Genomic DNA, 14685 nt, shown 5'->3' with positions numbered 1-14685 from the left:
CACCAAAAAATTGTCCGGCCAGAGCAAAAGCACCACATACGTTACGCTTACGTCGAGGCGGGGGCAGGGGCAGAGACAGATCAACTCCTGAACAACAACAAAAAGCCCGCGTTTTATCCAGCTTGTACACAACGATGGAGAAACTTAACAAGCAGCAGTGGTCCACTGAAGAGACTAGCTACCTACTGGGAATCTGGTCTTCCGAAGAGGTACAAAGGAAGCTGGAGCACAATCGGCCATTGTTGTTGTTGTCGGTGTCAGCTGTGAGGGGTTTCCGCGCGGTTTGGCTTTATGAAGCAGGCACGCAAATGGTTACGTCATGACGCAAACGATGACGCAATGACGCAACACCAGTCGGACTCTGGGCAGTGTGAAAAGAGCCGGAGCTAAACCGAAGAACCGGTTCTGAACCTGAAAAGCTCTAGCACGGAGCTTGAACCGGAGTTGCGTTGGTGTTAATGAGGTATTAGGCTAGCCTATACTAGTGCTACCCCAGATCCTGCTCCCTTTCTGTGCCCTGCTGTCCTCGACCATTTTGAGCCTGTATCCCTCTCTTCTCTCTCGGAAGTAGTCAAGCACCTGCGGCCGACAAACTGCACCTCAGACAGCATTCCCTCTCGCTTCCTTAGAGATGTTTTTGAATCAGTTGGAGCAAGTGTTTTATTGCTTGTAAACACTTCTCTTAGCTCAGGATGTGTCCCAGCTGCCTTCAAACATGCCGTGGTTAAGCCACTACTTAAAAAGAAATATCTCGATCCCTCCATTCTCGCAAATTTCAGGCCCATCTCCCAGCTACCCTTTTTATCTAAAGCCCTGGAGCGAGTAGTCTACGCCCAGTTACAGTCATTTTTAACCACGCATGGTATCCATGAAAAATGTCAGTCTGGCTTTAAACCTATGCATAGCACTGAAACAACCCTTTTAAGAGTTTTTAATGATCTGCTCTTAGCCGCCGATTCAGGCAGCCCAGCTGTTTTGGTGCTGTTAGATTTAACTGCTGCCACTGTGGATCATAGTATCCTGTTGTCACGGCTTGAACAGTCCGCAGGCATTACAGGCTCTGCCCTTGCATGGTTCAGGTCTTATTTGACGGACCGTAGCTTCTCAGTGTAGGTGTCTTCTCCTCTGCCAAAGCCCCTCTCACCTGTGGGGTTCCCCAAGGCTCGATTCTGGGCCCCATCCTTTTTCTATTGTACATACTGCCCATAGGTTCAATTCTTACAAAACATAATATCCCCTTCCATTGTTACGCTGATGATGTATATCTGCCTCTCAATCAAAATGCCAACTCATTACAGCAGTTGAAGGACTGCTTAATAGAGATTAAATCCTGGCTGAGCCAAAACTTCCTCACCCTTAATAAGAGTAAGACCGAGGTCATCTTTTTTGGACCCCAACCAACAGTCTCCCCGGTTGATATTCTGGGTTCCCTCAATAAAAATATCTTCCCCTCTGTTATGAACCTTGGAGTGACCTTCAACAGCGCCTTTAAATTTGATAAGCAGGTTAGCACTGTAGTCAAGACCTGCTTTTTCAAAATACGACTATTGGCTAAGACCAAGTCGTTTTTATCTTTTAAAGACCTAGAAAGGGTTATTAACGCTTTTGTTACCTCGAGACTGGATTACTGCAACGCTCTGTATGTGGGTATGGATCAGGCCTCAATTAGATGCCTCCAGCTAGTTCAGAATGCAGCTGCACGTCTTCTCACTGGCCATAAAAAGCGCGACCATATCACCCCAATTCTGGCTTTATTGCATTGGCTTCCAGTTCGGTTCAGAATAGATTTTAAACTCCTTTTATTTGTTGCCCTAAATGGGCTGACTCCTGCCTATATAGCCGAACTCCTCCATCGCTACACCCCAGGCAGAGCCTTAAGGTCGGCTGATCAGCTGTTGTTGATAGTGCCTAAGACCAGGCTTAAAACCCGAGGGCATCAAGCTTTCGCAGCGGCTGGCCCTTGGCTCTGGAATACTTCTGAATACTTGCCCCTCCATGTGAGGTCAGCCCAGACCCTGGGGTTTTTTAAATCAACACTTAAAACTCACTTTTTCTCTTTGGCTTTTGTGTAATTATTTATTTATTCATTTAGTTCTTTATTTTAATATTTATAACATAACATAGGATTTCATAAAGTATTTTTAAAATAGTTTATACATTATTCAAATATAGGAATAGTAGATAGGATTACTTAAAATATAGTACCTTATATTTCATATTTTTTCCCTTTAGACCCTTGCGGTTTATTCTTAAAAATCCTTACCCTTACATACCCCCCATTTTCCCTCTGCTGGTCTATGGCCTTGTAGAGGGTAACGGGGTACAGAGTCGCTTAGATAAGCGGGGGATTGAATCTGACGAAGAGATAGGTTGTTGTGCTCCCTATCTCTGTTTCTTATCCTATATCCAATAGAACTGCTCGGGTCTTGATAGATTGAGTCGGGAAGTTCATGAGATCTTTCTAGAGGGTTATCAAGAATAACTTTTATCCAATGACCTTTTCCCTCTATGTCTGTGTCTGTGTATTCTCTTGTTCCGATTAACCCAGCCAAATCTTTTTTCTTGTTTTGTATCTATATCTACGCCGGGATCCGGAGTCGAGGCTGATCCTCTTGCTGTAGTCCTGTGTCTTGGATCCTCTATCCTGAGTTCTAGATTAAGTCATGGACTTCGGGTCGTGGCTGAACCTGTCTCTGCGGTCCTGCCTTGGGTCTCGTCATGCTGCTTCCCTGATGGCTTCCACAGGATTGTAGCTGACATCCTCGTGGATTCATCTTCTTATTACACATGCATTTCCTAACATTCGGTCTACTGTATATGCTGTAAAATGTATTATCTCTTCGATTTACACACGGCATCTATTGCACGTCTGTCCGTCCTGGGAGAGGGATCCCTCCTCTGTTGCTCTCCTTGAGGTTTCTCCCATTTTTTTCCCTTAAACTGTGGGGTTTCTCTGGAAGTTTTTTCTTGTACGATGTGAGGGTCTAAGGACAGAGGGTGTCGTTTTTCTCATACTGATATTCTGAACAATCTGTGCTGTTGTATTTGCTGTAAAGTGTGTCTACTGTAGGCTATTTTTATTTTATGTACAGCACTTTGGCTCGACCAAAAATCGTTTATAAATGTGCTATATAAATAAAACTTGATTTGATTTGATATTCAAATAACAGTAAAACTATGAAAATTCATTCTGCATAATGGTTTATTAGAATACTTAAGAAAAATTAAGTAGTCTCGACCAACTAATGCCACCGCATTATTCTAAACTGTGATTGGCTGATTGGTCAAGGCTTGTGATCAAGTTAGACAGGCGTTAAAGCCATGGATGTATTAAGAGAACTGTAAACAGCGTCGGAGGCGGGGCTTGTTCATTCCTATGAGAGTTGCTCAGTGGCGCATGAAGCCAAAATGGCCTGCCTCTTGAGAGACCAAAATGTCACAAAAGTACCTGTAGGGGAGAGTGGGGTAAGAGGAGCCAGTGGGTAAGTTGACCCACCCTTAGGGAACTGTGCACATTTGTTGTCATATGACCATACATTCAGGAAGCACCCATCATAAAGATTGACAGAAGACATCCTGAAATAAAGATTGTTGTTGTTGTTGTTGTCATTTGACTATCGAATGTTTCCTTGGCTAGAAGACAACATACCTGTACAGTAGGTGAAAATTGGCTAAACGTACCCCACTCTCCCCTATGTGGCTAAAGTACCCGTAAGTGGGCTCATAGAGAATGTTCAGTTGAGTTTTCCTTAAGACCCGCTCCGATCCCCCGCTTTCGGCTCAGTCAGATGAATCGAGAGAAAAAATAGCTCTCGATTCAGCTTTTAGCACATTTTTCAACTGTTAGACAGTAATAATTCAAATAAGGGCTATAATTGTTCATACTGGGTAGTTGATTTAACTAAAAATAAATCATCCGCTGATTTAAAGAAATCTCTTTCCCAATGTAAGTCAATGGGAAAACGTTTTTATGGGCCCAGTGACCTCACGGACTGATACGGAAGTTATATTATCGCCGTTTGGCCACTACGAAAATGCGGTTGTTGAAGCAAATTTACGTAGTGGCCAAATGGCGGCAATACCACTTCCATGTCAGTCTGTGACGTCATTGGCCCAAAAAATACTTTTTACTATTGACTTACATTGGGAAAGACAACACTGTATCCAGTTCTCTGTATACTGTACATCCATGCCTAATTGGTTTATTTATTAAACCCAGTTTAGTAAGAAAGTGTACTGCAGAGTTTGTGGTAAATATTGGTGGGTTCATTACTCTTAGCGAAACATTGAGCTGTATGAAACCTGTAGTCAGCACAATTACTATTTTCCTTTAGTGAACCATGCTGAAATGTGAACATATGGCCATTTTGACATTTACTGATACAGAAGTAGCTTGTCAATATGAGTTTGTGGGTCATTGTAAAGATGCCCATAACAACAAAATGACTTTGGTCTTAGGTTTTCAGAACAAATGCACATTTCATTTATATTATTTTTGATGTGTAAACCTAACTTTTTGCTTTGACATAATCAGACAATGATAAAGTGTAACTGAAAGCAAGGCTCAGTGAGACAGTTTGATATATGGAAAAATAATAGCAGGGTTAACCTTAAACACTGTATGAGAAAATGCACGTGGCCGCAAACATACAGTTTAATAATAATATTTATCAAGAAAATATTTTTGGAAAAGGGCAGTTTTTTCTGTGACAAAACCATATTCTACAGGAATAAATAGAAATGAAACATACTGGATTATTTAAAATTCAAATGACAAATTTGATCTGGTATATTGGACTCCACTTGATGGTTAGTGTTACATGGGGCCTCACAGGTTTTACAAGTGAGTAGTCATGTTACCAAAATAGTCTGGATACGTGTTCGGGTTTTTCCTATTTGACATTCATATAGTTGTATTTTGCCTCAAGCTTTGTTGACTGTCTCCCTCAAAGGAAACAAAGTTCTATGTGTTTTGTAGACAAATGCTGCTGTTTCCATTAAACTTATTTCATTCTGAAGGGGGTTATTCTAGCCAGGACTATATTTCCACTCTAGTTTGTGTGTGGGTGGCTTTAAACAGCACTCATTCTATCCCTGACCCAGCTTGCTTTCATCAGCGTCTGCTCCATGCCGATAGGCTTGCTAAACCCCTGACCACTTATCAGCAAATCAATAATGTCTTTTTAAATTAAAAATAAACTGCCCAGTGCAGTTTTCCACCAATCAATTAAGCTCAGCCTTACTCCCACAGCATTGGTTGGCACTGATACTCAACAGACACAGCAGACATTTGCCATGCTTCAATCCAACTGTTTAGAAAACCAGGCCCAAACATTTATCATGGAGCAAACAAAGAAATGTCAACTCAATGTTGTTTTAAATAATACAAGTTCACTGGAAAAAGTCTTCAATCAATGAGTGGCTTGGAAAAACTATGGTGACACATAATTGGAGACCCAGGGCTAAAATAACCCACTAATGCCCCTTTCACCCCGCTCCGTGCTAGAGCTTTTCTGGTTGGGAACCGGTTTTTCTTTTCAGCCCCCTTTTGTTCACACCGCCCAGAGCCCGACTGGTGCTGCCTCTGCTGCATCATGACGTCACCGTTTACGTTGCTGATTTTCTACCCAACGGCGTCGGGTCGATGACCGTGTTGCTTTTAATCATAGGAAGCCAGATTAAATTAAATAACTACTTCTCAACCCTTGTACTTTTCTCTAGAGTGCTGTGGTTCATTGATCATATGTGATTCAGCGGCATTTACAGACCGCTGCAGTGCTGCCCGCTGTTTGGCATCACAACGCTGTTTTGAAAGTTTCTCTGGTATAACAAACATTCCACTGTAGCGCCGGTACATTAATGGGAAACCCTACATGTTTGAGCACCCTCTAGGAAACGTCAAGCAGCACCCCGAAAAGAAAATCTCTGGTGCCGCCACTGGCCGCGGCACATGACGGTTTTGTGTGCCCTCCCATGAAAATCATATGCCCTCTCTGTAGATTTGTTCTGGCGCCGGGTCTGCATATAAACATCTAAGTTTTTCGTTCCCCGCCACTTTTGTACATGTAAAAACGCCACTAGATCTTACATTAAAAATGACATTAGAAAACTGTATATTTCCCTATTCCTAAACAATGAAATAAGAAAAAAAGAAACACATTTTGTTGTCAGTTGCCTAGCAACAGTGTTCACGTAACGTACAACACTTGAAAGCCAATTATTATCATAGATGTGCCGCAAATATGACTACCAAATTAATTTAAAGGAAGTAACGCTAACGTTACGTTAATAGTACCATTTAAAATAAAAAACGTACTTGGGGTCCTTGACTTTGCTCCATGTTGGACAGCGATCCTCCAGACTGTTTTTCTGTTCCAGCACATGGCCTCCTGTCAGTGTGCTACGGCTACTATTAACGTAGCTATTATAGTAAGGTGCTGGTATATATATATATATATTAGAGCTGTCAAGTTAACGCGTTAATAACGCGTTAACGCAAAAACATTAACGCCACTAATTATTTTAACGCGATTAACGCATGTGTATTTTTTGTCCTCGGCCGCCCCGTAGTTTCAGAGTGCATCAAGTTTAAAATATCATCTACAAGAAGATGCTGACAGCCCCGATCCTGCCGCCCGCTTGCGGCAGACCACACTTCCACGCTCACCGGCAGGCACCGACTGGCCATCGGGAGGACCGGGAGGGTGTGTGTATGTGTGGTGAGAGCGAGCGAGAGAGATAACGGGCACACCTTACGTGTATTGTTGTTGTTAGCATCTGGTGCTAGCTAGCTGCGCTAACGTATATAAGGAGCTGTTTCAATGAAAACAGAGGAGCGACATTTCGCCGACAACTGCGCCGAGCACTTGACTTTATGCAGGTAGCCAGACAGTGGGACATTGCACGAAAAGTCAGCACACTCAGCACGGATAGTGCGCGCAACATGATTGCAGCGTCCAGGCAGCTCCCGTTCGAGCATATGCCTTGAGTTCATACTTGCCAACCCTCCCGATTTTCGCGGGAGACTCCCGATTTCATAGCCCTCTCCCGGTTTCCTCCCGGGGTCATATTTCTCCCGCATTTCTCCCGATTTCTGACAAAATCAGATTTACACACGACTGTTTCCACTCTGACTTTATTACAGCTACACCATTGTTTGGTTTCCATGGTAGCGCGTCTCTTTAGTAGCGTGCGCAACTAGATAGTCACAGAAAAACAGAACAAGAATGGACAACTCCGACCCCCTGTTCACTCCTTTCCTGGTCCAGCCCACACATATGCTCCATCAAGAGGATGGTGCTACAGGCCGCAAGGCATTACACTCAGAATTACAATAAGCACGTTAACAGCTCCGTTGATCCACTAGCACCCCCCCCCCGCGGTGCTTTTGAAATGCTCCCGATTTCTAATGTCTCAAGGTCACACACACACACACACACACACACACACACACACAAACTTTGTATTGTATTATTGTATTGTATGAGAGGTTGAATTGAGGCGGACATTTGTAATGTTCAGAGATTGTTATGTTTAATATTCATGAGAATATTTGTCATTGATCAAATGATAATAAACAAACATTTGCATAGAGCATATTTGTCCACTTATATGTTGATAAGAGTATTAAAAACTTGAAAAATATCCCTCTAAGGTACATTTAGAACAGATAAAAAATGTGCGATTAATTTGTGTTTAATCGCGATTAACTATGGACAATCATGCGATTAATCGCGATTACATATTTTAATCGACTGACAGCCCTAATATATATATATATATATATATTGTGCTTTTTTTTTACTATTCAACGCTCCCTTTGTCCTCTGCCTGTTCGTCTTGTTCCATGTGCAGTCAGACAGCAGGAGTTTGAGGCCAAGAACCTTGTTGTTATTTAGCCCTATGTATTTGCAATTAGCTTTTGCTATGTTTTGCCCTTAAGAGTGATTATTTTGTTCTTCTTTAAGTAAAGACTTTTAGATTTTTGAACTTTGAGTCATTGCATTTGAGACCAAGTATTTGTGTCGCGTCCCCAACATATGTACTTACATCTTTCTCTACTGGCATTGCCAACAATGTGTGAATGAGTGAGTATGTTGATCACTGCTGATGAGCAGGAGGTATGAACATGTCAGTGAATTGGTGAATGCCAGCTCCTGCTCAAAGACTAGAAAAGCACTATATAAATGCATTTACCATATAGTATTCAACCATGTTCCTGGATGTATTTTAGGACACAGATTTGCTTCTTGTAATTTTAAGAAGCAAAGTTCTTGAAGTAGCTGGTAGAAAAACGCATTTCAGCACTTTTTCTTCAAACAGAAAGACCAGGGGGGAGGTGTGCACATTACTATGATAGGAGAGAATTTGAGACCAGGAAGATGATGAAAAATAAAGCAACCCGACTTCCTGCTGGCTTAGTGGACTCAGGAGCAAACCACACCATTCCAGTCTTTCCCGTCATTTCCTCTGTCTCCTCTCTCACACTCAAACACACACAGCTGCATTTTTTTTCTCTGACAAATACATTTCCAGTCATTACCAGGATCAGGAGCAGATGACTTTTTTTCCCAAGTTTGTTATTTTCTTTGAAATGTTTGAATGTGATCCAACACAAAAAGTAATTATTAAATGCCTAAAATATAACCAGAATTGTTGAATCTTTTTTCTTTATCCTGGTAATCTCGAAATCATGAAACACTCAATAAATGATTACTTCGATGAATTCAGTGAATAGCTTTTTTTGGAACATCCCGAACTCGTCTCCATGTGGATTTCAGCTCTAAAAACACTCAACAGCAGAGTTTCTATGACCCCGGCCACACGAAGACGAAAACGGCTAAACGCATAGGATTAACGCAAACGCAATCGCAAACAAGCTTCCGTCCACACGCAATAGTTATCCGGATAGTGTCTGCCCACACGAGACCGCTCCGTTTAGCTCCAACCGCTGGAGAAGCTGCAGTACATATGCAGGAGCCTGTACGTGGCGCTGTAACTTCCTCCACAAAAGCAGCGAAGAAGCATGGTCGTCATGGTTGCCCTTCTGTTTATTCTCCGCGGTGGGGGCCGAGGGAACCGGGCAGAGTTTTTCGCCAGTCAACGTGTATTAAAGTTTAAACCTTCCGACAAAATTATAAAAGTGCCGGTCAAAGGTCTTCTTTGTTATTTATTGAGCTTTAAAACAAATGAATAACGACTCTATATAATATAATAATAAAAATACACGGAGCCTCTCTTTTTCCACCCTCTCTTTGGACAGCGTCAGTGTCTGTCTCATGCAGCAACTGATCCAGTAATGAGTGACCCGGCCGACAGTAAAAATAAACATATTTATAACTAGTTTAGGTAGTTTGAGAGGTGTCTCCGTCCTGTCAGATTAGACTTCACTCGGTTTATGTCCATATCGAGAGAAAGATAAATAATCTGAATTCAGTGTGCAGTTTACTTTGACGCGGGGGTGCAGCAGAGGTGGGGAGAGGCGGGGCTATTGCACAATCATTATCAAAAAATGATCGCTGAAGCTGCAGTACATATCCACAAAAGCAGCGAGTAAGATCCCCCCCGGATGTGTAAGTCTGCTGTAGATGTTGCACAAAGAACTGTAGCATGGTCAGTAGCGTCCGGAGCACGATAGCAACTCTGCGATCTGCCATTATTGTTGTTGTTGGTGGCGAAACACATCAGCAATGGCGCGGGGTAGCGGAGGTGAGCAGCAGAGGTGGGGAGAGGCGGGGCTATTGCGCAATCATTATCAGAAAATGATCGTATAGGGCGCACACACGGAGCTGTTTGACCCCCCAGAGCGTTGCGTATGCCGTTCTATCCACCTTGGGACCCGTTATCGTTTCCTCGTTTAGTGCCGTATGCGGTCGTCCTCGTGTGGCCGAATGGTCTATATGACACTAAACAGTAACGCAAACGGCCGTTTTTGTCCTTGTGTGGCTGCGCCTAAGCGTCATTCAGGACAGGAAGTACATCTTGGGGGTCTGAAATCCCACCAAGCTGCCTAAAGTATGGAGCCCTGGAGGGTTCACAGAGAGAAAAATAAATAAAACGTGGCCACATTTTATTAATTTGTGCACATGAGATGTCATTCGTGGCCTCAATTTAAATGAAACGAGGCCACGCTTTATTAATTTGTGCTCACGATATACTTTCTCGTTCGCACAAGATACTTTCTTATGGTTAGAAACTGCCCGATTATTACGCCATATTATTAGTTTTATGAAGAAGATGTCCGGTCGCCAGGGCGTGTGTATGTTTGTGTGTGTGTGTCTGTGTCTGTGGGTGTGTGTATGTTGGGCATTTGTTTTCAGAATATATTATGATAATGGCGTTCGTTCCGGTGCACTCCGACAGCATTTAGCACTAGCCTACATCAAGATTAAGATTAAACAAACTTCTTTCACATGGGAATACACATATGGAGTTAGCCAGATGTGTGTAAATTACTCTTCATGGTAATTTGAAAACAAATGCCGGTGTCGGACACACACATACACCAAACACACACACACACACATCATGTAGCATTTCACGTTTCCATAGCAACAACAACTTCCTGTCAACAGCGTAAACTCGCCTTCAAAATAAAAGCATCTAAATAAAACAGAAAGTTAACCTAAATTACATGTTACAATTACATAATTTAGATGTAATACATGTAATTTAGGTTAACTTTGTGTGTGTGTGTGTGTGTGTGTGTGTGTGTGTGTGTGTGTGTGTGTGTGTGTGTGTGTGTGTGTGTGTGTGTGTGTGTGTGTGTGTGTGTGTGTGTGTGTGTGTGTGTGTGTGTGTGTGTGTGTGTGTGTGTGTGTGTGTGTGTGTGTGTGTGTGTGTGTGTGTGTGAGAAACGTAGCAGCCTCGATCTCTATTCAGCTGTTCTGAAGGTAAACACAGTGAAGGCGCTACAGGTGTAGTTTCAATGTACAACAGAGTGTACAAATGCTCTGTAGTCTCACGGTTATTGTTATTGTGCAATATTTAGCAGATTTAACATCTATTGTTTTACAAATCAATGTGCAGGCTAAACTCCACTTCAAAACAGCACATTTCTCAATCATGACCAAATGTCAGGCTGCAGCTTGTTCAGCGATATAAAGAACCAGTGTCTAGATCAGAGGAAGGAGCCAGTGATCAAATTACCCAGCATTCATTAGAATCAGCAATGAGGGTTCTCCTTTTACAGTGGAGCGGGAAGAAAAGTCAGAAAGAGTCATGGAGTAAAGAGTTAGGCCTGTTGCACCTAAACACACTCTCAATAACAGTAATATTCTTTAATACAGTGCACACCTAATGTAAATAATATCCTGCTTTTATATTGGGTTAACTGAATATTGGCCCGTCAATAGTTTATTGATATTTTATCTTCAAGGTCATCTGTATATTTGTTACTCTCTAATGCTGTTTTATTTGTATTTCTATTTTTGAGATGTTTATTTCTACTCTTTTAATTTCAAATTATGTGAAATGCCTTGTTTTGCTTTATGCTGCTGCAACAAAAATAATTCCCAATTTGGGATCAATAAAGTACATTTTATCTTGTCTTTTCTTATAATGCAGTAATTCTAACGCAATGCAAACACCGCAGTTACACACACGTTCAGATTCAGTCTCCACAAGTGGGGTTGGAGACAAATGGAGAGGGCATGCATGAGCCAGGCTCAGTTCAATAGGGTTTGAAAATGTCAAAGCAACGTATGTCTATGAAACGCATTCCAACACCAGAGGGGAAGCAGACCGGGGGATTTGTCTTGGTCTAGTCTGGCGTTACTGTGACCTCAGTAACACTGCAATGTGAGCTTAACATATTAGAAGTACGATGCATTCCATAGGTTATCATAGGATAGTGTGGGAATATGCGGGGTGAACTGAATTTCTGCTGATTACATTTGTCAATTTTGTGCCGTATATATGCAGCTTCAGTGGGCCCCCCACCAATTTAAATGGTAGGGTGTTTTTCCATAAGGAGAGAGAAGTACATGAAGTAAAGATAAGTGTTCATTATAACTAATGGTATGTGATAATAATGTATCTGTTACTTTAGACTCTACGAGGAGGTTGGTTGAGGAGTATGTGCCCTAGGGAGCAGTTATTCTGTAGATGTGGAGAGCTGATAAGAACAGATGATAAGAGTGACATCCACAGACAAAGGCAGCAGGAAATTATGATTAAGCATGCCTGAGAGGAGTGAATGGCAGGATGTATGAGAAATAAACTATAGGCCTAAGCATTAAATAGAAGCCTTCCTGACTGAAGAATGGACAACAGTAAAAAAAAAAAAACAGACAGAAGAAATAAACTTGAAGAAACTAAATAGGAACATATAGATCCAGAAATGTAAACTTCAAAAAGGTAAGGAAAGAAAACAAGTGCTGTGATATTATAACAGGAAGCCCGCTGGCTTTCTAGTGTCCTTAATAGATGGAGTCAGTTCTGCTGGAGTTCAGCCCCACGTAGAAAAAGTGGGCTGTAGAACGATTACCACAGAGTAAAAAGAAGAAAATAGCCAATAAAAGTAGACATTGATACGGCTTTTTCCAATTGACATACACTAGGAAAGAGACTTCTGTAAATCAGGGGATATTCTTTTTAACAAACTGCCCAGTACAAACACTTGCATAGCCCTAATTTAAATCATGACATCCTATTAATAAGACTAGAGCTTTGAATTGGCATGAAGGGAACCGCTTTAAGCTGGTTAAGGTCCTACCTTAAAGGTGTACGATCCTTGTTCCGAATAATCCAGCTTCCCCGAAATGTATTTTTAGTGTCTGTCTACGCCGGGAGCTTTAGTCGTGGCTGTCCCTGTCACTGTGGTCCTGCCTGACGCTCACCTTACTACTTCTTTGATGGCTCCCACAAGATTGTTGACATCCACCCGGAGCGATCTTCTTATTTATAGAAACATGTTTTTTCAAGCATTTGGACTACCTATGTTGTAAATGTATTATCTTTTCAATTTACACACGACACATCCATTGCACATCCGTCCGTCCTGGGAGAGGGATCCTCCTCTGTTTTCTCTGCCGGAGGTTTCTTCCATTTTCCCCCATTAACTGTGGGGTTTCTTTGGAAGTTTTGACTTGTCTGATGTGAGGGTCTAAGGATAGAGGGTGTTGTATTCATATTCTGTACACACTGTAAAGTCCACTGAGACTAATGTAAAATGTGTGATATTGGGCTAAATAAATAACCTTTCATTGATTGATCATAATGCTGTATCCAGTCCTATTCATACATCCACTCTTTCATTTTCCTCAACAGATGCAGGGCAAGACACGATATGAAGTTTGCTTGGGCCTTAAGGAGTTGTAAAATGTATTCACTGACAACATTCCCTGCCTAGATAAAGCCAAGCATGGCACTGCCAAGTAATTAGAGGGCCATTGAACCATTGAACCCAGCCTGGTATCAATGTAGTACAGTGATACAACAATAACACCTTATCTGCAACAAGGTGCTCTCATCCAAAAATATATATTTGTTTTAACAATGATTGGTACATTTTTCTTAAAGGCACAGACAGATTATTGTCCTGCAGAAAGGAGCACTATAGCCTCCTTTGATACTGTTAGTTTTGGTGATGGCAGTGGACCTGAATAGCCTGTGTCTTTTATGTTCTTTGGACCTACTGAACAATGAGTCGAGACAGTGGCCAAATGCAACACGCTAAATAATTCAGCGACGGACCAGCATGACATGAGCTGTACCTGCTCAGCTGAAGCTCTGAAGTCTCATTAGCACCACAGAGGATCATATTACTGCCAGCCTCAGCAGCCTGGCTTCTCCACTGATTGGGGGATACAGTATACATATTACATTACATTACATGTCACTTGTTAGATGCTTTTATCCAAAGCGACTTACATACTCAATACTGTGGGCAATCCCCACAGGAGCAATTTGGGGTGACGTGTCTTGCCCAGGGACACAACGACATGCTGACTGCAGTGGGGTTTGAACCTGTGACCCCCTGATCCGAGCACCAACGCACTATCCCACTGCACTACAGCCTCCCCACATATGTGATGCCCTGCTGGATGGTGGCACCGTCAGTGCCCAGTATCCACTGCAACCACTCCTGTTCCTGTGAGGCAAGGTGGGGTGGGATAGTGGTGAAACCAACTTTCTGGTTAACAGGGGGCAGAGTCTGATCCTTTGGTTCTGAAGTATGTGTGCATCTCACTTGCACACACAATATGTATGAAGCATGTTTGTTCTTATTGAAGGGTGAAGTCAGAAACAGTGACCTGGAATCCCACCACTGTGTTTGCAGATAGCTTGTGCCCTTGTGTACAAGCAGTACTGCCACACCATATGTGGAAGGTGGAGAGGGCATGTTTGACAGACCCCCCTCTTCCTCTGCTGCAGCCAGGACAGCCTCTGCTCTGCCTTAACTCATTCAGGACACACACAGGTTAGAAATGCACACACGGATGTGAATTGTTAAGAGAGCTCAGGTCACTAACCAAGTGGATAGAAACAAAACAAACAACTAAAAGCATAATCGACCTGATGGGTGCGGCAGGTGAACTGTCTTCTTGACCTTCATGTCCTCACACACACACACACACACACACACACACACACCTACCTCCAAGTAACAGAAAAGTAGCTTCTCCGTTTCATTGCTTTTCCTTGCCTCGTAACACTTGTTTTCCCTCTGCAGAAATCAATAGC

This window comes from Gymnodraco acuticeps, unplaced genomic scaffold (assembly GCF_902827175.1).
Source record: "Gymnodraco acuticeps unplaced genomic scaffold, fGymAcu1.1, whole genome shotgun sequence".
Classification (NCBI taxonomy): domain Eukaryota; kingdom Metazoa; phylum Chordata; class Actinopteri; order Perciformes; family Bathydraconidae; genus Gymnodraco; species Gymnodraco acuticeps.
This window is presented reverse-complemented; position numbering follows the sequence as displayed.